At 38.9% G+C, this 27034-nt stretch overlaps 1 protein-coding gene across 41 annotated transcripts in view; it reads right to left on the reverse strand.

Moving 5' to 3' along the window:
• The window catches only part of MAP2 (microtubule associated protein 2), a 302503-nt gene that overhangs the window by 130050 nt on the left and 145419 nt on the right, over window positions 1-27034 (reverse strand). For 28 of the 41 annotated variants that reach the window (XM_014867741.3, XM_044746584.2, XM_044746571.2 and 25 more), the window contains exon 3: window positions 21291-21358. The gene's annotated coding sequence lies outside the window, so the exon portion shown is untranslated. Of the gene's footprint in view, window positions 1-21290; window positions 21359-21619; window positions 22068-27034 lie in introns of those variants that run through there. The other 13 variants (XM_070489817.1, XM_070489814.1, XM_070489807.1 and 10 more) reach the window with 3 other exon arrangements.

A 27034-nucleotide genomic window follows, 5' to 3' on the forward strand; every position in this document is an offset into this window, starting at 1 on the left:
TGAAGCTAGGATTAAACAAATGCAATCATTCTAAGAATAAGTCTGTTTATCTTTCTTGGTCCCTACCCTAATCTACAGCCATCTTTTTGGTACCTCTCCTTAATGCTGGAGAGAGCCAGTGAATCCCAGAGGTAATTCAGCGCATATGAGTGGATGCACACAGTATGTAAAACCAAATCCTCCAGCAGGACCTTTAGCTCACTGGAATGCGTAAAATGTCCCTTCAGGCAATGGCACATTCCTCTGTCCAGCAAAAGCAGGACATCTGTGGCTTTACCTTTGTATTACACAAACTTTTCCAAATCTGTTTTTTGCCACCTGAGCACACACAGCCCTTAAATTGTCAGATCAACTTTGAAAGCAATAATAGCAATTATGCGTTGTTTCACTGATGAAAAGTTTGAGACAGTTGCTAAAAAGAAGCATTCTCTTACAGCATTATATTTATTCCAAAAATTGAGATTCTGTCAAAAATGTTCAAAACTGTGGCTATTCTATTATATGGCCAAAAATGGAGGATACAAAAAGATGAGAAAAGGTTAAACAGGGATTAAGGAATGGGGTGACTCCTCTCCACACTTAGCTGCTAACATTGAGCAAAAGGAGCTGCCCACATCCATCAGAAAAGCTTTGAAAACGCACCCTTAAATGTTCCCCTCTTCTACACATAAAAGGTCAATGGACCATCACTGGGGAGAACACTGTTCAAGTACTTCTGTTCATCGTTTCTGCTAAGCTCACTTTCAAGTTTCTACATCAAATGAGACAATAACTATGAAGGCACATTGGAGGTGACAAGGTCTCTCTGTTGATTATCAATTAGTGACATGGCCTTCTAAGGCATCCATCATGGGTGACATGCTAGGCAGAAAAAAATAATAGCTCCGCCACGTTGTAGTTTCCACATTGTACTTTAGCCTTAATAAACCAATGGGTTTATTTTTCCCAGAAACTTCTTGGCTTCAGGTCTGTTTGGACAGGCAATCCCATTCAACCAGCTGTGATTGTCCACATGCGTGAAGTCAGTTTGACTCCTGGTTGGAGTTGAATGAAAGAATGGCTGTGCACAGCCAGCAATCCTCTTTCTTAAGGATGTTTTATCTTTCTTTGATATTTAAGGTTAAGTAGTTCCTGTCATAAATGGGCTCAGTTCAAGCCATTGATTTTTGAACTTGAGGCGTCCACCTGAGGTATTAGCCTCCCGCACAGGGCTGCCAGAGAGCTGTGGTTGCCAGAGTCTCTCTTGCCTGTCTGCTTCCTACTTCCAGAAAACACGGCAAGTTATGAAGCCACTTTAAAATTTGGTAGAACACCTCTAATGTGTAATATTGATTTGAGAGAAGTGGTGCCCAGCCCCATAGGTTAACTCTTCACATTTACAGAAATCTCATTGGAGAGTCAGGCCAGTTTTGGCGTGCTCAGAATCCACTAACATTCTTACAGGATCTGAGTCTTCTCGGTCTCTTTCAGTTGTCAGGAGAACTGGTTCCTGTCCTATGAGCCCATTAAAAGGGATTCCCAGTGTGGATAGGTACTTTTATTGGTACTAGTACCAATTGGGCATACTAGTAGCAAAAATTTAGGGTGTATTTCTGCATTCATCTTCCTATTTCCACTAGTTCTTCACAGTCCTGGGATTCTGATCCAGTGAGCCTGCAAAGGGCTCCATCCTTCTGCTGGCTAAGGGAGACCACGGAAAGTGGCTCTGGACCTGCTGAAGAGCACGTGAAATCAAACACAGGGCACTCAGCCACATTTTATTTACCACTGAATGGGCACCCACAGCTTCTGTGCATCCTTTGCTAATTCTATCTACGTGTATTTGAAGAAAGAAAATTCGAATAGGTTTCCTATTTGTTTTAACAGTCAATGAGATTTTTAACCTCTACAGTAAATGAAATCTGCCAACTTTTTAACTGAGAATTGACTTGTTTCATTTTGGGGGAAAATAAAAGGCAAATCAACAGATGAGCCTTGTTGGAGCCGAAAACTGAGGGTACGGAATATTCAATTTCCTTCTCAGACTAGATAAAATTCAAAAGATGAACAAGTTGTTTAGAGAAACAATAACAATATTATATGCTTGAGTCAGATGTTGTATGCATTAGTTTGGGAGATTTTTCACACAAAATGTGAAAAGAGGAATTTATGAAGCTGAACCGAAAAGTTTATGCCTGTCACACAAGTAGACAACCTCCTGCCTTAAATGTCACCAAGGAGAGAGTCTTTCCCAATTTAATTTTAGTTTGTAGCTGCAAAGTATAAGTCTTTAAAAATTAAGATTTGTTTTTTAAAATATAAGTAGTACTCCTTCAAAGGAGACTAAGATGCTGAATATCCCTTATCCTTTCTTATCTGTAGGTCCCAGATAGCAGAAAAATATACTGCCAGCCAAACATGATGGTTTCTCCCCAGAACTGATCTGTAGTAGACTCAAGAGTCATTATTGACGGACCCAGAATCAATCAGCATTCTTCTCATTTACACTCTTGGTAAATCATTAGTGGCACTAGACAAAAACACAATAATGAAATAAAAACTCCCAGGAGCTCACCTCTGCAGCATATTGACTTCCAAGCTCACTGCATTTCAGACATAATTCATAAAAGTTCTCTTTATAAGTAAAGAACAGCTATTTGCCTTCTTTTAAAGCAATGTTTAACACATCAAAGATTATTAAATATATTATGAAAATAAATACGTTTCCCTCTAGATACAAAAATTCATTTTCCTGAAGAATTAAACATGGTTAGAGTTAAGCCTAAAAAGAGATTTTTTTCATGTAAGACATAGAAACAAATGAGACACTCTTCGTGAAAATGTTCCGAAAATAAAACTCTATTATGACAAAAAATGGGAAAAAACTGGAAAAGACTCATTGACTACCTATAATTTGTGTCTGTCAGTACATATAAATAAATACAAATAAAAATAATTGGAATACCAGCCACTATTTACTGACCATATCCAAGTACTGATTTGTAGTAGAAATGTTAAGTAGAGAGCCTGTTTCACAATCCAATTTTAATTTGTAGATACAAAATCTAAGCCTTTAAAAATTAAGATTTATTAAGTACTTCACAGTCTTGCTAGGGACTTCACAATCAGTGTGACATTTATTCCTCACAACAGCTCTGAGGTAGGACATTGAACCTGACTGGTGAGAAAGCTCCCCTTGCAGAGGGCCTGGCCTGGCCTGGCCGGGAGCACTCAGCCAGCAGCGGGGAGCCTAACCCGGACCCAGTGCGAGCCGTCAGCCTCTCAACGACATGCTTGTTCAGTCACCAGAACGGAGCACAACTCTGTGCACGGAAAGAAAGCGTAACCTTCACCTGCAGGAATGGTTGCACAGTCACCATCCTGGCTCAGCTGCTGGAGTCCTGGAGAGAAGGACCAGCAGAGCCTTTGAAATCAGGCAGCCCAGCAGCACTAGCACGTGAGACGCCTGCAAACTCCAGGCAGCTGCCTCCAAGCTCACGCACCATGTCCAGGCCCCACGAGCCCAACAAGCAGATATGCCATTGTTTATTCTGCAGTGGGGGCTGACAGAGAGCTTCGGCAAAAGAAGCAAGAGGCAGAGAGAGTGGAAGGTGATTCCTCAATGATTTCCCTTTCTTGAGTCAGGCAATAATGGACCCTTGTAACTTTGTGGATTGGTAGGGATTTTGATACAAATTAGGAGGGAAAACTGTTTATGTGGAATATGTTCTGGTAGTGGACGACCCGGAAGCAAGCTACAGAGAAGATAAATCCTATTAAGCCAGCTGGGAGGATTGAGAGCAGCTGGTCAGTCTGGAGGCTGAAATAGCCAGGAAAGGCCCAGAAAAATCTGCATTGCAGATAAACCTCAGGGGAGACAGCTGAACTCTTAACATCCACCCCTCCCCGCCAAAACCAGCTTCTCTCCTGACAGCAGAGTGGCCTCAGGTGGTGCAATTTAAAATGTATATAATTTCTAGGCCTTCTGGTGACCTAGGGTGATTTAACATAATTCCATCTTTTGTCCTGCTGCTTTTCACCAGCCAATGTTGGTTTTTTTGGGTGGGGTGGAGTGGGCAGAAAGGAGGAAAGGGGCAGCGTAAACAAAACCCAGTAGGACCTTCAGCACCTATTTCCTAGATCTTATCTTTTACGTCGTGTTAGGGTTTGTCTCTATCAAACTTGTATCGCTCAGCTTCAAAACAACATAAAGAACTGAACACCCACCCTAACTGTCGAGAGGGGGTGGAGAAATATAAACTTGAAAGGTCATAAAAATCACTATCAATTAGTTTCTACCAAGTATAAAAATTACAGGATTTCTGCTACGTAAAATTATCTTCACTAACTCCTGCAATACCCTAATGAGGTTGGTATTATCATTCCTGTTTTGTACACCTGAGGCCAGATAAGCTCCCAACGTCTCACAGCTGAGGAGGGCCAGATCCTGGATTCCAACCCAGGGATTCTAACGCACCAACGTCTGCGCTTTGGCCACCAGCATTTGTTAAATGCCTTTTATGTGCCAGATATTCTGCTTGCAAAAGGCAATCACAGCCATAGCCTCCAGAGGGTCCTGCTCTGTTGGGATGAAGGCAACTGTAACAAATAGCTTTTTAAATAGAGGTGGTTATTATAAAAAAAAGCTTTTCTAAAAGACTTCATATTTTCCAGAATGTGTTCCCAAATAGTAATTTAGAATTCCGTAAACAAATAACTGTAATTAAAGTCTAGTGTATGATCACAAGAAAACTAAATCTCAGTGGGTGAGGGGAGATGAACAGGTGGGGCACAGAGGGTTTTTAAGGCAGTGACAATACTCTGTATGATACTATAATGACAGATGTCATTATACGTTTGTCAAACCCATTGAATGTACAACACCGAGAGTGAACTCTAAGGCAAACTACGGACTTTGGGTGATTACGATGTGTCAATGTCATCCCTGATGGAAAATGTACCTTTCTGATGAGTGATGCTGATAATGGGGCCGGCGATGCACGTGTGAGGGCAGAGGGCATATGGGAAAGCTCTGTACTTCCCTCTCAATTTTGTTGTAAACCTAAAACTGCTCTAAAAAAAAGTCTTAAAAAAGGGAGAAAAAAAGGAAATATAAAGCACATATCTAACTAAAAGGAGAAAGCACATGCATGCTTTTGATGATCCAGAGGATGGAGGGGATTTTGACTAGCATATGATTTTTAGGGAAAGAGAAGAGAATAAAGGATCAGTTTGTCAGCCACTCAACATCGCTCTTTGAGCACCTGCTCTGGACCAGTCTTGGCAGTAGTTTCTGGGGTTCTAGTTAGGAATGGGACACACACTCATGCAGGTTCCAGTCTTGTGGGGGAGACATGCATGAAACTGATAAATCTAGGTGACAGAAGTGCAGTGCTGTGGGAGTACATATGCGCAGGCTTCTCTTAGACCAGAGGCTGAGAGAAGGCTTAACCACGAAATCTGAGCCCTAACCAATGAGCAGGACTTGAGTAAGTGGAGGGGCTAGGGAGGTGGGAGCCGGGTAGAGAGAGTGTTCCAGGCAAAGAGAAAAGTAATATGTATGAGAGCCCAAGGCGATAAACTCAGGATGGGCCTGGAGAGTCAGACAGGCAGGATCATGGATGGCTTCATAGCACCATTTACAGATTCTTGACTTTATTATGAATGCTATGCGAAGTATCAAAAGATTTTAAACACAGGAATATCATGATTAGATTGTATTTAAAAGATAGGTCCAGCTGCTATGTGTATAACGGCTTCAAAGGTGCAAGAGATCAACTGTTGATCAACGGGAAGCTGTTGCAGTTGTCAAAATCAGAGATGATAGGAAACTAAGTAGTTCTTGGGGATAAAGAAATGGCTGGAGTTGAAAAATGTTTAGAAAGTAGAACTGACAGGACTTGGTAATCAATTGAACTGGCATATTAAAGGTAACAATTTTAACATAAACATTACCTATATAAATAACAATGATAGTTGATAAAATGACATTTCAGAGCCTTTGAAAGTAAACGTAAAGTTGCAAAGTTGTTAGACAAATGATGACTAGGGTAGGCTGTAAGTAAAAGAAAAACCTCAAATACTAGTGGCTTAAACAAAACAGAAATTCATTACAATATTATCTTATATTCAAAGTGGCTGCTGAAGCTTCAGTCATTAAGTCTGAATTCCCAACAGCAGAAATAAAAAGGGGAGTGATGAAAAGCACATTCCTTCCTTTTAAGTAGCTGACCTAAGTTTCACACACAACTTCTGTTCATACCTGACTGGCCAGAAATTAGTCACATGGTCACACTTACTTGCAAATGAAGCTGGAATTCTGGATCTCATTCTGAGTGGCCATGTGCCTATAAGCCACCCAAAAAGCAGCTCTATTATTGCTGAGGAAGAAAGAGATAATCGATACTGGGGGCAAAAGTGATCTGTACTACATTAATTATGGGCTAAGGCCTTAGGTATAGATTGGAAAAATAAAACTTATAAACAGTACCAGCCCTCTACAACAACAGAAAATCAAAACACATCAAAATGAACGCACTTTGAAGTAACATTCCACACTTTGCCGAAGTCTTCAAGCACATTTTTAACCTCAGTTATACGATCTCGGGGGGCTGGGTAAGTTACATGGAGCTCCATGCCAACAACCATGGTTTTATGCTGTCACAGAGCAGCCTCAGCTCCGACAATATTTGAGCAGAGTCGTTTATGGTTTCATTTCCTTTACTTTTAATAGTGCCATAAAAAGCCAAACAAATGCATTTTATTCACATTCCTTCGGAGGAGACCTTGAATTTAAATTGTTATGTCACTGGTTCCATTAACGTTTAACCAGGCTGGCGAGTTATCCTCTACAGACACTCGACTTGAGAATGTAATAACTGCATACAGAAAATGAGAATTACTAGCATCAGTGAATCGCATACACATCATTCAGCGTACATCCACAGTGATTACTTTATGCTTTGTCTGTTTGATGTGTTCTCAGTTTGTTTCTAAGAATAAAGGCTATCAACACGATGCTGTTTTAACAATTTACGGAAAATATTCCTTTTATCATCCACAAATAGTTCCCAGTACACTGAAGTCAAAGGCCAGTTTGACTCAACTTTCTATATTTAATTTCCTCTTAACATTGCTTCAACTTTCACAATTAAGCCACTATTATTCCCATTTTCTTTATCTTCCTTTTACTGGGTGCTGCATGTCCCAAGCTCACTGAGAGAGCAGACTTTCAATTAACTGAAACCATATAAAGTCAGTAATATTATTGTGGCAGCTAATTAGTATGAAGTTATACTCATTATTAACATAAATATTCACATTCTTAATTTTGCCAAGCAAAAGGATCACAAAACATTCAGTTGTATACTCTACGCCAAACCTACAATTCACATTTAATGATAGTACATCAATTACATCTTGGTCTGCTTTTATCTTGGACTTTCCTTTAGGTGGAAGATATACCTATGAACAATTGCTTATTTTACTCTTGCTACCAATGCATAATTCTTGGTTCTTCTGCATTGCATATAGAATTGTAGTTCTTGTCTCAATTTGGAGCCACCGCATAATTCCTGTTGGGTAGGGAAGGGGTTTTCCTATGACTACGGCTAATCTCCAGGTTTGTGTTTACCTGTTACTTGGGATCCATTACAAAGTCTTCTATGTAAAGACAGCTTATATTTATATTCTACTTTATAACTTACAGCATGCCTTCATATGTTCCATCTCAACCCTGAAAATCAAATATTATCTTTATTTTACAGAAAAAAGGCCCAGGAAAGAGAAGTAATTTTTCCAGCTAACTAGTAAATAGCAGAGGTAGAACAATGTAATAATAAGTGCAAAAGAGTGTAGGGCAAACATACAGTGATGTTATAAAAAATCAGAGTGAAGAAAATTAAATACGATCAGTGATAGAAAAGTTAGCCCATACACTTCTCATTTCCCCTAATTATCATTAAAATGATAAAAAATGTTGAAAAATAATGTAACCCTAACAAAAATTTTGAAGATATTCTGGAAGTCAGAATGCAGTGGTCTGAGACAGAGAAAAAATGCAAGGAAACTGCTGCCAGGAGTGTAGCAGGTCTTTCTCCAGGAAACCTGGAGAAACCTCCAGCTTAGAGTCTTCAGATACAGAGTTCAAGGCTGCGGGACCAGCATCATGGCAATTCATTAAGAAAAGTACGCAGAACACTTGGCATCCTTTCTCTTCTTCTTCTCCTCCCTTGCTACTACCTTCTCAGCTGAGAGGACAAGCTTTTGCCCTCAAGGGTGAAAAGAAGAATAAGTCTTTAATGAAAGTAGGTGACCAGTTTTGGAACCTGGTCTGGTGTAGATAAATCCACACAGAACTGAAGCACATTGTGGAACTGCGGGCATCTTAACCGGCTCACCAGCCAGTTCCATCTCCATGCTCCTCCTGGGATGCCTGCCTCCTGACGGATTCTACCCACAGCAGTCAGCCTTTGCAGTGAGGGGACACCGATTTGCACAATTGCAGAGAAAGCTCACAACAGTTACCAGTGATCCTCAGCCTAGTTTTTCATTTGTTAAATAAAAGCAACCTCCAAATCAAGACAGTGAGAAAAAACAGCAGCACGAACAAGAAAAATACTTTTTAAAAATGACTCCTGTGGAAATAGAGATCATTCAGGGAACAAAAGAGAACTTATAAGTATCTTCTCAGAGAGATCTGAAAGAATATTGCAAGCTTTAAAACTGAAATTCCTTCCAAAAATGAATTATGGAATATATGGAAAATTATCAATCAGAGAATAAGAATTCCCAGAAATTAATATACGGCTAACAAAATAAGTAATTCACTGAACTGATTAAAAAAATAGAATTGGCTAGGCTAAAGGCAAATAATAATTCAGCCAATAAGGAGAAGAAGAAAAAAAACTACTAGAATGTAGAAAAAGTGAGAAAGGGATTAAAAAATATGTGAACAAGGAGACACGACAAATCAACCCAGGAATCCACTAAGTCTAGAACAGAGGCAGGGATGGCAAGAAAAACCAAAGAAAACCAGAGGAAAGATTCTCTGAGTTAAAAAGATACAATTTAAAGTAGTCTGACTGCCAAATGGGATATATGATAAAAAACCTTCATCTAGACACATCCTTTTGAAATTGCACAAAACTCCTAAGACCTACCAGAAAGAAAAAAAATCAAGGTTGTTCACAGAAGAATGAGAACCTAACTTACATCAGACTTGTTATCAATAATATTTAGTGCTAAAATGTAATGGAGCAAAACTGTATATCTGATCAAATTATCAGTCGAGTAGGAGTACTATATGAAAATATGATTTGAGACATGTAAGGACTCAAATTTATCAACGACCTGCCATATATGAATAAATGCCTTAAGAAGAAGGTCCAGTAAAACAGAAAGAGAATACAATAAAAGATAACACAAGACAGAAAGCACAAGGAATGATGAATATAACCTACAAAAACAGTCAGCAAGCCATGGGCCAAATACAGTCACCACCTGTTTTTGTAAATGAAGTTTGACTGGAACACAGCCACGCCTGTTCATTTACTTATTATCTATCTCATTTCCGTGCTACAATGACAGAGCACAGTGTAGCTATCACAGAGAGTGTTTGAATAGCTGTAATGGAGATTGCATGGCCCTTGAAAACCAGGAATATTTATGATCTGCCCCTTTATAGACAAAGTGTGCTGACCTCAGCCTACAGGAAAGAAATTAGGTTGAAAGAGATTAAAGTCACTGGATCTTGACACTCAGGATATTCTCACTTGCAAAGCAGGAGCTGGGAGACACAAGACTACGTTTACAGCGGTTCAGGTAGCAGTATTTGATTCAAGAGGGAAATATATTTCCACAGGCAAACCGTGCACGTTGTTTGCGATGGGTTTGCTCTTCTGAATCAACTTAAGCAAAACACAGATTGATTAATTATAGTTACAGACCTGAATATAAACATTATAAACCTTGAGAATATAAAAATAATACTATATGAGAGAGCGTGTGAGTAAAATTAGTGATGTTGGGAATGAAGATTCTTGCTATAGGAAAAAAAGAAAAACAAATATGGAATGAAGAAGATGAGGAAGAATCTTGTGTTAACGGATTTGAATTGGCGATATCAGGATGAACTTATAATGTTTAAAAATACGTATTTTTAATTCTGTTGAACAGAAAGGCAGAGAAGCAAACGTACTACGGTACCATAAGCTTTCCCTGGTACCCAGATGTTGCCGTCTGAATTTCTTCTTTGGAGAAATACCTGATGACCATCCTGGGAAAGGAGGGTGCAGACAAGCCTCCACTACCTCGTGGTGCCAGCCAGCAAAGCTGTGCTCAGCGACCGGCGGGGCACCCAAGGCTTTGGGAGCCACCTGGAGGGGCTCCCACTGGACTCAAACTATTTTTATTTTACTATTACTTAGATATTTTTATATTTGTGCATATTTATCAATTCTTTGTGCCTGTGGCTCTTATACAATTATAAAAGTGAAACAAATTTACAAATAAACAAATAATATAAAATCAAATACAATCCAAATGAACCGTGAAAAAAAAAAAACTAACTAAAAATGGAGGCAAGAGGGAGAGACCGTGTTAGTGTGCTAAATTCCTCACTTTTTATTGTAGGAAGTCACCAGATGCTGTCCAAAGTTAAGAAATTGAACTCCTGTTTGCAATCAAAATGGAAATCAGAAGACTTCTTAGAGAACTGCGATTATTAAAATGGTTTTCACTGGGATGTGAGATTGGGGATGAGCTTAGAGAGGAAGACTTTCATTTTATTTAGGTCTCTTTGTTCAAATGGATTGCTTTTTACCACGTGCAGGTATTAGTTTAATTAAAAAATAATAAATACACCACTCATTCAAAAACATCCATTGCACACCTACTCTACGGTAAGTAGTTTTTAAGGCCCTGGGGAAATAGCAGCTGACAAAGCAAAGTCCCCAAATTTTCAGATTTTACGTTCTCTTGGGAGGAGGTAGAAAACAAACAACATTGGCACTATTGACATTTTGGGCCAGATAATCCTTTTTGTAGGAGGTTGTCCATTGCAGGACACGGCAGCATCCCTGGCCTCCACTCAGGAGATGTCAGTAGTTCTTGCCCGGTTATGACAACCAAAAATGTCTCCAGACACTTCCAAATGACACCTGGCAGAGGGAGCAAACTGTCTCTGGTTAAGAACCACTGGTACATGGTAAAAGGCTTGGCTTTGGGGCTAGAATGACCTGGGTTTTACTTCAAGCACCACCAATTATTAGCTATTTATCTTTGGGAAATATGCTCAACTTCACGAAGCCTCATTTTCCTCTTCTGTGAAATAGGGATAAAAAACTATCTTGCAGGGTTTTCTTCTTCTCCACCCTCTTCCTATTCCTGTTTTCCTCCTCCTTCTTTTTCTTCTAACAACCCAGTGAGAAAATTTACGTACTTGGTACATAATACCCATTAAATAAATCATAGCTATTATGATCTCAATTATGACTGTAGTAACGATGATTATTAAAATGATGAGGAAGACGAGGAGGGCAGTGCGTGGAGTGGAGGGTGTGTGCCAAGGGCAGTGGGCGTAAGAGTCAGTGTAGGCCTTGGATGATTGGATGAGGGGTCTGGTTATGCTCCAGGACAGCACTCTCCAACGAAACATGATGATGATGGAAGTGTACTATAATATATAATGTTCTATAAAAATAACTTGGCTATGGAGCACTTGAAATGGGGTTAGTATGACCAAAGAAGTGAACTTTAAATTATTTTTTGTTGTAATTAATTTAAATTTAAATAGTCACATGTGGCTGGCAGCTGCCATATTTCTTGGCCAGCATAGCTCAAGAGAGCAAATGAGAGCCACTGAAGCTTTAGTCATTTTCTTTGATATCCTGAGTTCTTTCTCAGGTATTTAATACTTAAAATTCTGTGAAACTTAGATCTAAACAATGGATTCTTATTAATCTATCCCTCCATCAAATTCTTTTTAAATCAATAAGATTACATTTGCTTTGATATAGTTAACCTTATCTCCTTTTTGTTTTGAAAAGTTTAAAACCATTTCAGTAATGACTATTATTTTTATTAGTATTTACTGAGCCCCATGCCATATCAACCCAGGAACCTCAAAGGCAGGAGTCCGTTAGGGAGAGCAGGGCAATACATTTAGTGGAGGTCATGGCTACCTTGGAACGCGTTCTTTATTTTAGCAGTCAAGTCAATGCATTATTAAAATAGTCCAGATTTAGGAAAATACACTCATTTATCTGCTTTGGCTGCATAGTAGTAGAAAGTAAAGCCTTTGGAGTCAGAACAGGATATGAATCCCGGGTTTACCATTTTCTAGTAGAGTGACTTAGGCAGGTCATTTGCATTCTTCAAACCAGTTTTCTCATCGGTAATAAATACAAGATCTGCCATTCCCATTCCAGAGATTGTTGTGAGCTTTGGGACGTCATGTATTAGAAAATGCATTGTACAACTTAAAAAGGGTACCAAATTAGGTTTTTTTTCGTAAAGTCTAAATGCAACTTCTTAACTGGTCGCATTATTCCAACAATTTTATAATCCAAAGTCTACATCCTGGGTCTTTTGGTGAGCATAACACATGGAGCAGAGCTAAAAACGCATACACATATTGAGCTATATATGACATTTATTATTTCCCTTTGATCTAGTGGACTGCAGCCATCTCGTTGAGGAAAAGTGCAGCAGTCTGACCAGAGATACGGGAATTACTCAGGAGCGTGAGTGCTTGTATGAGTTAGAGCTCATATTTCCACAAGCACCAGTGTAATCTTGGAAAATCAGTCATTTTAGGGATTTCTGTCCTCACTATTTAAAGTGTAGGCAGTCCAGTTATTTTTTTTAACATTACAGAATATCGCAAACTCACCTGCAGCTACACTCAAAATCGTGCTAACTAGTTGCTCTTAGGCACCATGTGAGAAGAATCCTTAATGTCCACGTGTTGTATCTTATTCATGTATACATAACCATGAAATCTTACCATGAGAAAATCCTACGATGAGCAGGAAAATATTTTCAAAGAAAACTATGTACAAACATTGTTTATCTTGGAAATAAAACATAAGATCCTCCCGAAAAGAAACATCATTTCCTAAATTCCTACCATGTGAAGAGATTTTGGTTATAACATGTTAAACGGAGTAGCTTTGTTTTAACGATTGCCAGATGTGGATCAATGTATTTCCGGCTGCTTTAAATGGTCATAATCCAGAATCATTAACACCAGGAGGAAATCTGAAGAAAGGTTAATTCAGACCATCTGAGGCAGCCCACATGGAATCCACAAAAAAAGAGGATTGATTCAGACTTCTTTTTGAGAAAGAGGGAGAATTTGTGTCAGAAAGACCAGATATTATCCTGTGCTACCCTGAGACTCTTAACTATTGAATGATGGCTAAGGGGCATAGTATACAAATTCTGGAAATTTTACCAATTCCAGTTTGACTTTGCAAAGAAGACCAGCACTGTCCATTATAGAAAGACTGCAGTTACACACACACACACACTTACACACAACACTCATTTTCTTGGCTTCCACTAGGCACGTGCATCCAGGGCATTTTCTATGTAGACAACATAGGGAGTACTGAGATGCCTATGACACAGCTTCTCTCCTCAAGGACATTTCCTAAATGTTCTCCTTGAAGAAACATGGTTATCAATTTCAGTTGATTTCTGTTCTATGAAAATAATTTGATATTTCACTGGAATTTTTAAAGTTTCTAATGACACTGCTCAAGCCCACATGGCTGTTTAAGTAAACACCAAATTACAAAACGACAGTAACAAGGTCCAGAGATCTGGTCATGGCATGGCTGAGAGATAGAACCAGCCCTTTAAACAAAGGATAAATGCTAATAAGTATAAGGACATCCCAGCTGTTTAATATGTGTTTAAGCTGCCTTCCTTGATTGATGAGTATGCCATATTCATTTGATTTCTTATTTTCTTAGATAGTTACAGCTGCAAAGTATGGTGTGGGAGGAATCAAACAGGTAAATGATCCCAAGTTCCTGCAGCTATAAGGGAGGACTGAGAGTTAGTCTAGTATTGGAGGCCTAAAGACAGCGCCCCTCCAGCAGAGTCTGTCAAGCCTTCTTATGAACACTCAGCTCCTATGAACACACTGACCGTCTACAAACACAGGCATCCTTCTTTCAGAGGAATGCGGGTTGCTGTCACCAACCGAAACAGTTCTCCAATGAGAAATGATTTTGTTGGAAAAAATGCTTTCCTTAAATCAGAGACTATCCTCAATAGTCCCCTGTGGCTTTCAGCAGTGTCCCCCAAGGCATGTATTAAGATGTGGGTGGCAAGAAGATGGGATGTGGAAATGCAGAAGCTTCGCTACTAAGCACAGGGGAACGTGAGGGATGTCAAGAGCTAGGGGGCCAGAGAATTTAGCAGGCCAGCACAGTGTTGAACACCCAGGCAGAGAAGAAGTTAAAAGTCCAAAGAAATCATGAAAGAGGGAACAGAATTGGAGTTAAGTAACTGGCCCAGGGTAATATGCAATCACATCCCCAAACCTGAGCCACAGGTAATCATTATATAGCATAATAAGCATTGACCACGGGCAGAAAGAATGAAATGCCAGTAGCTCATTAGGATCTCCCATAAACAACTTTAATGGATCTTTCATAAAACAACTGGCTGGAATTGAAAAGCACAGAGGTAAACATGGATAATTCTCTCTTTCACCATCAAAGAGGTTTAAAAGTATGTGGTGCTGCTCAAAGAGAAGGGCTCACATTTGATTTGCTCAGAACTGCTCCAATCTGCTGATTTCTCTTGCCTGGGTATTCACCTTTTAACCTCCTGCCAATCAAAGCATGGTCCATAGACCAGCAGCATCAACACCAGCTGGGAGCTTTTTAAAATATAGAATCTCAGGCCCCTCCTCAGACCTACTGATTCTGAATCCACATTTTAATGAAAGCCCCAGTTCATTCATCTCTGCTTTAAAGTTTGAGAAGCTTATCTCCCATTATCTACTCTGACTACCTTATCATCTGTTCTTGGCACAGCTGCCTGGGTAATCCTTAAATTTTTTTTGTTTACCCACTGATTACCTTCCCCGTTCTAGAAGGAAAGTTCCACGAGGGCAGGAAAAGGGCATGCAATTGGTGTTCAATAAATATTCCCTCAATGAATAAGTAAATTTCCTCCATTCTGAGATCAAGTCCAGACGATATATAAAGTTCCCCATATCCTTTCTTTAACCCTAGAAAAGTCTCACTCTCTTTTCTCTTGTTTTTCTCTATAGGGAAGATGAATTTTGCTTGCCAAGCCCAAATCTTTATCTCCTCTCCATTCGGATCTGGTTCTCTAAGTCTGTCCTTCACTTACATAGAGAGCGCTCCCTCTCTATTGGCCCTGCCCTTACGCCTAGGACCTCCCATGTTAATACAGCAAAGCCCATTGCTGTCACTGCTCTTCTTGCTGTACACATTTAATCTGCCTTTCCTTTGAGTTTGGGCTTCTTAAGCATGTGCTCCTATCCACATTTACTTATTCACATCCCAAGATCTTGCTTCTGTCCCCATAATTTGACTGATTTGGAGTTAGACCCAGATTCAAAACTAGTCCAAAAACATGTGCCTCTCTCATTCTCTGTTCCTTCCTTTGTTAAGTGGAGATACTAGAATCTACATCAGTCTCTGTGATCATTAAAGTGCCTGTCATGGAGGCTGGCACGTGGCAGGTGCTAACATAATCGTAGATTCCCTTTCTTGGAGGAAAGCTGAGGCTAATTTTGAAACCACCAAATTATATCTGACCAGGAATTTGACAATATAGAATGCAGTCATTCTGTTGTGAGGAAATATCCATTGGAAATAACATGAAATACCATGTAAGAGTAATGTACAATCTATTCCATTGCAGCATTCCGATGATAAAAATTTGGAAAAATAGGGAATAAGAATGTCCAGTGTTTACATGATAGAGCATAATGCAGGTAGCAAAATGTTGTAAGAGATGCTTAAGATAGTGCTGAGTGGAAAAAAAGTAGAATTTGAAATTGTATTGTTCTGATCCTCACAGTGTAAATTTAAATGCAATAGATGAAAGGAAAGAAGCTGAACAGTTTAAAACGTGTTAACCAGAATCTCTGGACTGGGTAATTATGGATGACTATTACAACCTTCCTTACAGTTGTCTAAATTTTACAATGTGGATTTGTTGTTTTTATAACAAAACATTACTGAAATAAGAAATCCAGCAGTCTTTTATTTATTCTCATCCTTCACTTTTTCTGGAGAACTTGAGTTTTAGCCTTGTTTTCTACTATCTCACCTGTCCTCTTCTTTCTCTGCATTTTTTTTTTTTTTGAATTCTTCCTTTGACTTTATGTCAATTTCTACCCCTCATTTGGCATCCTAAATGTGGGTGCCGCCAAGAGTTTTCTCTCTGGTCCTTGTCTCATCTTTCTTGATAATGTCATCCATGTCCTATCTCCCTAACTTCTCCTCTCAGCTGTGGATCTACATGTTCTGCAATCTGTCAGACCAGTCCACCTACATAACCAGCCGCCATGGCCTAACCCTGCCTCTTCATCTTCTGTTCACTCTCTCATGCATTAGCTGTCTTCTGCATACTAGGCAGTCTGCTAGAGACTAGGGATACAGTAGAAATAAAAAAGAGCCTCTTTCCTCAAGGAGCTGTCTTTTTTATTTTTTATTTTATTTTCTTTTTTATTTTTTAAGGTATGCTTTTTTGGTGAGGAAGATTGGCCTTAGCTGACATCTGTTGCCAATCTTCCTCTTTTTTTGCTCCCCAAAGACCCAGTACATAGCTGTATATCCTAGTTGTAAGTCATTCCAGTTCTGGCTGGCTTGAGGAGCAGTGTGTAGGTCCACACCCAGCATTCGAATTGGCAAATTCCAGGCCGCTGAAGTGGAGCACATGAACTTAACCACTCAGCGATGGGGCCAGCCCCCCGCAAGGAGCTTTCAGCTACCTTTCTCCTCTCATTTTTCCAGTTATCAAATTCAAACATTAGAGCTACCATTGAGTCCTTCTGCTTCTCATTCCTTCTACCAATCATGCAGCTGCTATACTCTGTACACAAATTTCAGCTCAGAAACATCTCTCATTGTCACGACCTGTTTTTTTGTGCCCATTATCAACACCCTCTTTGAGCCCTCATTTTTTCCTTATTATCCTATGACAGCTTCCAGAGTGATACTTTCTTCAACATGCTGTCACACACAACTCTAATTTATCTCACACAGCTATAAAATAAGTCATCAGAAAACGCACTTTAGGTCATACATAGTGGTTTCTTATTCCAAACATGCTTCATAGCTTCCCATTGAATACTGAAAAAACTCTTCAACTTGGCATTGACGGTCCCCTTCCAATGTAATTAGGTTAAACTGAATGAAATTTTTATTTGGTAGTTCAAAAAGGATAGAATATTAGCTGTTTCCTACAGTACAATCTACTAGTATTCATGTACCTTTCCATCCTTATCTTGTAACAATCGCTTCTTTGTCCCTGCCCAAAATATAAATGAGATCAGTCTATGCTTTCCAAGCCTGTTCACTTCCTTTGGTTCCTTTGCTCATGTTTGTTCTTCCTGGAGCTCCTCCAGGCATTGTCACTCCCTTGAATACTTCTATCATCCCCAAGTTCCACCTTAAAAGGCTCATCCTCCATGATCTATTTCCTGTCGAGTCCCTTCTCAATTGTTAGTAATCTGGCCCTGCAATGAAGTGTCTTCTGGAATGATTCGTGTGTCTCTTATGGTCCCGGTAAGCCTTGGCACTACTTCCTTGTCTTATTCTGCTGCACCCGCTGAGCTCTGAAAGTGTTCCATTGTTGATCCTCCTTTGCAAGTAGAGCATTTTAATATATATTTGTGTAACTATTAGTGCCCTCAGTTATTTTTCTGGTCTAGTTAGTTGTACTTAAGGTTGAATGTGCTATTTTCTCACTGTTCATGATACTGTTCCCTGCTTATTTACATTGACCCTTTGAAACTTCTTCTGCCATTATTTCAATTTAAAAAGAAAAACACCTTCGCAAGATATGGCATCAGTTACGCTATTTAGCACTTGAATTCTCTGGATAACTTTCTCATATAGATTATGCAATTCAGCAATAACGACTTTATTGTAATGATATAGGAGATGCTTTATGAATTCATTTATTCTAAAACTTAATTTATCTCTGACATTCCTCCTTAAAGAATAAAGTTTCTCGTGTCAAATATAAAATATATATTAAAAATATAAAATATACCACAGCTTGAATATAGAGTTAAGTATTTGAAGAGACTTTCACTTCTACATTACGTATATAAAAACCAGAATCTAGAGGATATCTTATTGCATTAACATATATATCATGTGCCTAAATGAAACATTAAAACGATGACTATGAGTCAAAAAAAATCTACTAAAGAAATGTAGTACGTCGTAGTTAATATGAAAGACTGTGGGCCAGACTTATGTTATTGCCCGTTTGGGAATCTCAGTTCATTCATCTGTAAAAATGGAGACCAGACCCACCTCCCAGGATTGCAGGGAGAGTGAAAAGGAGATAACATATGTTAGGGGCTTAGGATGTTATCTGGCACATAGTTAATAACAAAACATTATAATATTCTTAATAAAAATAAATGACAACAAGAAAGAATAGCATTCTCTGAAGCTATTAAGCTTCTAGAAGTTTCTTTACAGATTCCTTAAATATGAATATATAAAATGATGTCATACTTAGCAGTCCATAATGAGCAGGAAAGCATTTAAGAAGACTATGACATCATCTCTAGCATCACATCGAGAGGAGGCCTCCCCCCCTCTGCTGCAGCAGCATCCTGGCTGAGGCGTGAAGAGCGACAGCCGCGCCAGGCTGGGGAGCAGCACGTAGGAAGATCCAGAAAGGAAAACCCATGCTGCAGTTTGGCATCTGTCCCCTGGCTGGTGAAAGTGAAAGTGGGCATTTCAGAAATTATTTCCAGCTTAACCTAAAACCAGAAAAATCCCTTTTCCATATAGCCTGGAGAAATTTCTACACATGGCTTGCCAGCTATTCTACCCAATATTAATTATCTAATTAATTATCATTAATTAGAGATATACAATGTATTTCTGGTAACTAAAAAAAAAAGAAATGTCCCAAATTCCTGTTTTACAGCGAGCAATCTCATGAAAAACAATAACAAAAACGTAATGGGGGAAAATGCAGATGAATTCATTTACCCATCAAATAATTAAATAAATATTTATTGAACTCCAACTGTGGCCCAGGGACTATTCTGGTGCTAAAGATATGAGTGAAAAAATCAGTAAAGGAATTAACTAATGCCAAGACAATATTGATTAGAAAAACCGCGATACAGATGCCTGACTGTGAGTCCAATAATCGAATTCTCTTCCGATTTGACGACATAACAGACTATTTGGATAAACTCTGGTTTGTTAGACAAAATCTGTCAACATACCCCTGGATGAATTTTAAAATGGTCCTAGAAAATTTAGGCATGAAGAGGCTCTTGGTAAGGTAACATGCCACTTCTCCAATACTCAGATAAATCGCAACAGAGCTGACGAGTTCCTATTGACAATATATTGAAGATTTTTTTTTAGTGGTTAAATAATAACTTCATCCTTTTCCAATTCATGTAAATACCACGAAGTTCAAAATTAATATAGTAATGATTTGCTAAATGAGTCAGAAGATTAGGAAACAGAGTCTCACATGAAATATATACTACATGGATTTAGTTAGATGGAAAAATACCAAATAGATGGGGGTTTTTTCGTTTCTTTGGTTTTGGCCAAGCATGAAATGTTTTCACTTACTGTGAGTGAAACCTAAAAAGAGCGTATGGTCCCAAGGGTTTTACCATATCCAGGAGGAATACTAAGTCCTGTTTGGGGATTTCATACATGATTCCACTGAGTGATTTCTGAGGAAAAAATGCAATATATTCTATGTATCTCTGAGACTAGTCTATTAGATTTTGTTCAATATCTGAAATAATGCAATTTCCTTTTTTAGAACACATGAAAATACCTTTGTGATGTGTTTTCACCAATTCATCCTCCGGCGCTACAATCTTATGTGCTGCTGCCCGCACTCTGGCAGGGCGGTGCCAGCCGCAGGTGCCCTCCCCCTCCCCCACAATGACTGCCACAGCAGCAAGGCTCTTAATAGGGGCTGTGGAAGGAATAAATTCAGGTTCTCGTAATTACACATCGCAGAGAAAATTAAACAAGGACAATGCATTCGTCTCCCTCAACTGCTACAAATATTCACACTCACACACTTCAGGGATTTCAGGCTCAGGAGGTGAACATTAGCCATTTTTAAGGTACATTTTAGAAAACTAACCTTACTGCATTAAATATTTTGGACCAATAGTCTTGAGGGGAAATACTATATGTATGCCAAGGAAAGATTTAAAAGATGTTATTGATCTTCTTCTCAGGAAGGCAGAAAACGTCATCCATTTTTTTAAAGGCAAATTACAAAATAGGTTTTATTGTCATGAGTATATGTTAAAGTCAAAGATTATCTTAAAGAAATAAAGAAAAGGTAACATCCGTAATTGCCATATCCAATCAATATACATCCTGATGCTGAATTTGAAAATTAATATTTCTCGTGTGAGGCGTCAGGCCCAGGGATGGATTCAACTGCTACATGGCAAGACGAAGGATTACTTTTGTTATGCTGTCAATGCCGAATAAAGCATACGTAAAATCAGTTCTCATAATAACTAACAACCTCGGCCTTTAAATGTACCCCATGCTAAACACCAAAGCGTCAGTGAAGAAGTTCCATTATTTTACTCGCAAAACCCAACAATACTGAGTCATTCCTGGGCTTTCGTCTCCAGCGCCCATTCCACCTGCGAGGGGTGAACCATTTCATTTAGCCATTTTTTAAAAACCACTTATTAGCAAGAGTTACTCAGATAAAATCATGACTTAGTATATTTCTCTTAAACTCAGATTATTGAATTTTCATTAAGATAAAGAACTTTGGACATGTTTTTTAGCTTTACAACGATAAAAATTCGAAAATAAGGCATACATCTTTATATTTGTTAACAACTTGCAACAAAGGCAAAAGATAATTCTTCAGACATCTTATAATTCAAACAGCCTTGATAAGGGCATTCTCTGCATAGGAAATCACACACGCTACAGACAATGATCGACGCAGGCTCAGGGATAAAGACCAACCATTGAGAGATTAATTTAACTAAAAACATTCCAAATCTTCCATGATTTTCTCCCACTTAAACATCCAAACAAAACATGTGGTACCTTTTAATTTTCTGAATGAGTAGTTTCCAGTCAATGTTTCTTCGGTTAGAGACAACAAGCTGAAGAATCTACCAAAACAAAACAAAGGAGAAAATACATACATAGATTTGTTAAAAAAATATTGAAAATTGTAACTCACCAGTAAGCAAACACATTCTTTATATCCAGATAATAAATCTATGTCTTGAGATCTGTGGTACCAAAAATGCAGTACTTGAATTTTTTGGAAGCGCAGTAATGTTAAAGCATTTTACTCTGAGATAACATAAAGCAGATCCTTTGAATCCAAAATAAAACAAAATAAAATTTAAAAAACCCCAAACCATTACCAGCGCATATGCAGCGATACCGCCCAAGCCTAGCCTTTGAGGATTGCTGCAGAGTCCTTCTCCGGGAGCATTATCTCCGCGGGCTGGCTCTGCTCTCTAGCTCCAGACAGACGCAGTCTGCAAGCCACCAGCTCCTGTCTGTGTGTGTCGGAGAAAAGGAAGCTGCAAATTAGAAAAAGTCCCCGCAGTGGCGAAAAGCAAAATAAGGCGAGTGGGAGAGGGAGAGAGAGCTCGCCGGCCTCAGAATTTTCGAGAATGATGACAAGCCACCCAGCTCCGCCATCATTCACTGACAAAAAGATGCAGCCCCGACTTATGATTTAGCGGTTTGCCATGGGGGCTGCTGGTATCAAACGCCTGACAGGCATTTTAATTGCCTCCATCCAAGTGTGTCCCCAGGAGCCAGTCTGTAAGCCTATGAATGTCATCATCTGGTCTCCTTTGTGTTAATGCCAGACACACACAAACACACACACATTCCATGATTAAAGAGACAGACAGTTTTCCGGCATATAGGATTACAAATAAGTTAGGCTACCCAAACTGGACATGACTAAATGATAATTTACGGGTATTTTTATTATCTGCATTAATGACATCAGAGATTCTTTGATGTTTTGTCACTGGCAGATAATTACAATATTTTTAAAACTGAGTATCCCACATTGCTTATTTATATTTCAAAATAAATAACTGTGCTCATTCGAAAAATGCATATATTTATGTAGATTTTCTTATGGAAAATTCAGTCTCCTCATAACTGTGATAATTACGCACTTGGCAACGTTCTCCTTACAAGGGAGAACACAGCAAAAAACAAAGCAGCTTAGGAAACGAGGGCTAATGTGTGATTTCTGTGGGCAATCTACTTTATTCCCTCTACATACAAAAGCAAAAGGAGACAGCAACCAGCTTGAGTCCTGGGACTCTACAGTCCCTGAGGGCCAGGCAGGGAACGGAATCTCTGGCATAATCAGTATCCCCTTTATGTTAGCAACTGAAATTAACAGTTGAATAACCCTGTTTTGCAGTGCCCCTTATGTAGGGAGGTTAAATGTAGAATAATTCCTCACATTTATTTCCTGGACAAAAGGCAAGGGGAAAAATGTTAATAAATAAACTAATTTTTACAGTATTGTTAGCTATCTGCATCTGTGAATGGAGCAAAATTCGATGTGGACCAAAAGGGCCAGCTGTGAAGAAGCTTGCTGGCAGGGAGCATCACCATCGTTACCAGAAAGAGAAAGTACAGAGAAAAATAAGGCGATGATAGAGAAGAGAGAAGGAGACTACAGTGGAGGAAATTTAGAGACAGAATGAGATGCTTCATTCTCTCCCTTCTGGAAAGAATTGTCTCTAGCAGTTTTATCTTATGTTTTGAATGCATTAGGATGAATCTGTATTTTCCATTAGCCATCTTTCTTCTCCACTTTTTGATCACCAGCTAATTTTGCTTTCATAAATATTCAAATTACGGTTCTTTTATATGAGCTAGAGACTGCTACTCCTTGCTTCTATCCATCTCCTGGATTCATGGCCACCACTCAGCCTTGTCCAGCTCCTTTGTTTCCAAGGTGAAAAGCTGAGGCCCATGGAGTCTAATGAAGGTCACAAAGCTGCCTGGAGATGCAGCAGAGACACCATCCCAGTCTCCTGGCACAGGTCCCTGTTTTTCTTCTCTCACCAAGTCACTTTCTTTCCGTGCTCTTTCCCATTCTGTCTGCAGGCAAAACAGATTCCAGAAACCTCCTTTGTCTTTGACTTTGTAAGCCTTCTTTTATTTGCTAAAGCAGCGATCTTCCTCATTAAAACGGGTTGCAATCATTCTGAGGACTGGTTTTGCTTAAGATCTGTGCTGTATTGTATTGGAGGGCTGAAGAATATGGGGTCATTATGTCCCTGCTTTCCTTTCACTTCCAGCCTGGAAACCAGATGAATCAAGCATGAATGCCCTTTTGTGAACCCACCTTGTCGAGCCTGAACTTAATCCTCACACACTAGGCACTCTATCACCCCTGGCATCATTCTTTGTGCAGGCATGAAATTGGGCAATCAAATTGAGTTGGCCTCCCCAGGGTCCTCCTAGTCAGAGACAATGTGAACCTTCCTGCGGTTACCCAAAATAATGAAGCCAGAAAATTGGGAGCCCAGGTAAAATTCAAAACATTTTAAAACATTAAAAAAAATCATTCACTCAAAAACAACCACCAGGAGGCGCAATATCCATTAAAATCTTCCAGAGCTACTCAGTAAAAATTGTGACTAGGATTTTGACCTTGATGTTTTACTGTTTTGATTTCCTTTCTAAAATGTTCTTTCAATATTCAGTTCTTATGACTCATTGCTTTTAGGTCAGCTCATCTATAGGTTGGGTCATAATGCCTTTTCTGATGGCTAAAATACAGCTACTGCCACCACGGCAGTCCTCTGCCCCCAGTGTGTCAGCCATAAAATAAATAAATCACATTTAAAAATAATATGATTAGCCTAGGTAATAATTACAAGAAACTTTAGCTTTCAGTGAACCCTACATCCTGGCAAGGATTCTTCTCCTTCACAAATGTCCCTTCAAATATGATCTCTCTGTTAAATGTCTTTTTTTTTTACTTCAGTGATTTTGGACACTAAGGTTATTTTTCAAGCAAATGTTTTATTTTAATACATTGTTGTTCACTTCTGAGCACAAAAAAATGATGCACAAGACTGCCATTTCTTGAAACATGAATCATATCTTATCAGGCTCTCATAAAGCACACATAATGCTCCTTCCTGGTCAGTCTGGAAAATGGCACAGCTTCCAAAAATATTTCATACTTTTTGGGTGTTGTTTACTATCTGAGGATATCTAGTTCAGTCAATGAGAATGGGTTGGTATACTCTTTTTCTTTTTTGTCCATTTGTTAGCGGAAGGACCTGCCACTTTAACATGTCCATTGCAGAATAAGCAATATATGTAAAATATAATTCTTACTTTTAATTACATTGTATTCTAAGAACAACATGACAGATAATTGAGAGACTTTCACAATTTTTACACTTTTTATATTTATGCTAATGAGCCTAAGCTAGAGTGCTTTCCTTGCCCTTCTCTCGTTTCCAATACTCTAGACCTTGGCTTAGCACCATTCATCAGTTCATTTAGCCACTCTTGCTGACACACACCATGTATTCCAGACACGTGATAGATTCTAGGAATGAGGAAAAGAGGAAACAACATTTCCTCCTCAAGGAGCTTCAGTTACAGTGGAGACAACCGAGAAGTCAACAGAAACCTTGCTCGTTTTCTCACTGTGATGACGCACCAAGTCTCTGCCCCTCTGTCACTCCTGCTTCATCTCAGATCCCGATCCTCAAGAATCCAATTCAGTTCCATCCCCAAATTCAGGCAGCTCGCCCATGTGGCTCCTCCGGAAGACCCTCGATTTCATCCCCTAACTCTATCAGTCTGTGCATTTGTAGATCACTCTTTAATCTCTTTAGGACTAAAGGATGGAGGCATGTCTTCCTCACCTCCCTGACCTTTGGTCATATACCGCCTTCCAACCAGGGCTTTCCTGACGACCATAATGAAAACTGCGAGCTTGCCCCTCCCTCATCCCCGGCTCCATTTTTCCTTCTTTCTATAGCACTTATCACTTTCCATCATACCATAAATTTTATTGATTACGTTTACCATTGACTATGGGCCTCAGTCTGCTAGCTTCATGAGGGAAGTCGTCTTCACATGTTGGGCTACTGGTGTATCCAAAGCACCTGGAACAGTGCTTGGAACCTACAGGTGCTCAAAAATATTCTTTGTATGAGAGAATGTGAAATCACATTAGTGGATGAATTGGAGAAAAGTCTATATGTATTTCCTTATTCTATAGTCAGTCTTCCTTATGAATACTGTCTTTTATTTGTAGTATAAGTCACCTTTCCCATGGAATGAATAGTTTTTATAGTTTCCATTAAAGGATATGCATTTATTTAAAATAGGGGCTTGTCTCCTACTTTCTTTGAATTCTGCAAAGTACCTAGGATGGGGCTATCAGCTCTTAAATACTGAGAAAGAGTTTGCTTGATAAATCATACTTCTATTGGTGGTAAAATACACAAAATTTTAATCTTCAGATTCCTTGAATAAAATTATAACAATTAATAAATCAATAATGCTTTGTGACCAAAATTACTTTGAAATGGCTTTTTAAAAATTGACTATAATTACTACAATTTTTACTTTTAAAAGTTAATAATAGGGGGGCTGGCCCCGTGGCCGAGTGGTTAAGTCTGTGCGCTCCGCTGCAGGCGCCCAGTGTTTCGTTGGTTCGAATCCTGGGCACGGACATGGCACTGCTCATCAAACCATGCTGAGGCAGCATCCCACATGCTACAACTAGAAGGACCCACAACGAAGAATATACAACTATGTACTGGGGGGCTTTGGGGAGAAAAAGGAAAAAATAAAATCTTAAAAAAAAAAAAGTTAATAATAGAAATAGTTACACTTTTACCTAGTACTCTTGAATTTGAGTTATTCTAAATATAACAGGTACCAAAAATATCTGAGTTTTTTACAAATTATTATGACATCCAAATTCACTGAACACTCTCTTGCCCTATTTACCACAGATACCATCTCTTCTTCCAACAAATGTGGTCCACACAAAGTATACTATGGTCAAACAGACAAAAAAGAGAAGTGTCATAATTAGAATATTTGTCTGAATTATATGAATTATAAGAAATGTTGAAATTCTACTATTTTTTACCTACAAAATGGCAATTTCATATGGTTCAAACTAATACCTGGAGAAGCTATAAAAAGGACGGAGAATCGAGTAGAGTGAGTTGTACACAAGGCCCCAGGCTCCGGGCAGGGAATCTTCATGGCCACTAATTAAAACATGACAAGTTTCAAATTCGATCTGTGGCACCTTCTGAATATTAAAAATTATTAGAAGCATGGGTCCAAAAGCTGTTGATTTTTTTTAAGGCCATGAGGCTCTATGATGCATTTGAGGATCTGAAAATTTTCTAGAAATGTTTCTTGAATTCCTTGACAAATTCAATAGGAGTTCTCTAGATCTCATTTTTTAAAAAATTTGCACGGGAAACGGAGTCAACATAATATCATCACTGAAAGACACGTGCTCTAGAGGATCCCTAATTAATGGGATGAATAACAACTGGTCAGGAGTTGAAAGACCATCATCAAGCACCAAAAGGATACATTTACGTAAATTACTCACATGGTTTGCTTTTGTTTTTCATATCAAACTACGACAATTAACTACATACCCTCAACGAAGCTGAACTATCCTTTATAAAAAATAATCAATACGTTGAGAAATTCACGTAAAGGATTTAAGAGCAGATAATGGACAAATTTATTACTGAAAGACAAAAATTTCCCCCCCAAAAATAAAATCCTTG

This window comes from Equus asinus, chromosome 19, assembly GCF_041296235.1.
Source record: "Equus asinus isolate D_3611 breed Donkey chromosome 19, EquAss-T2T_v2, whole genome shotgun sequence".
NCBI classification, from domain to species: Eukaryota; Metazoa; Chordata; class Mammalia; order Perissodactyla; family Equidae; genus Equus; species Equus asinus.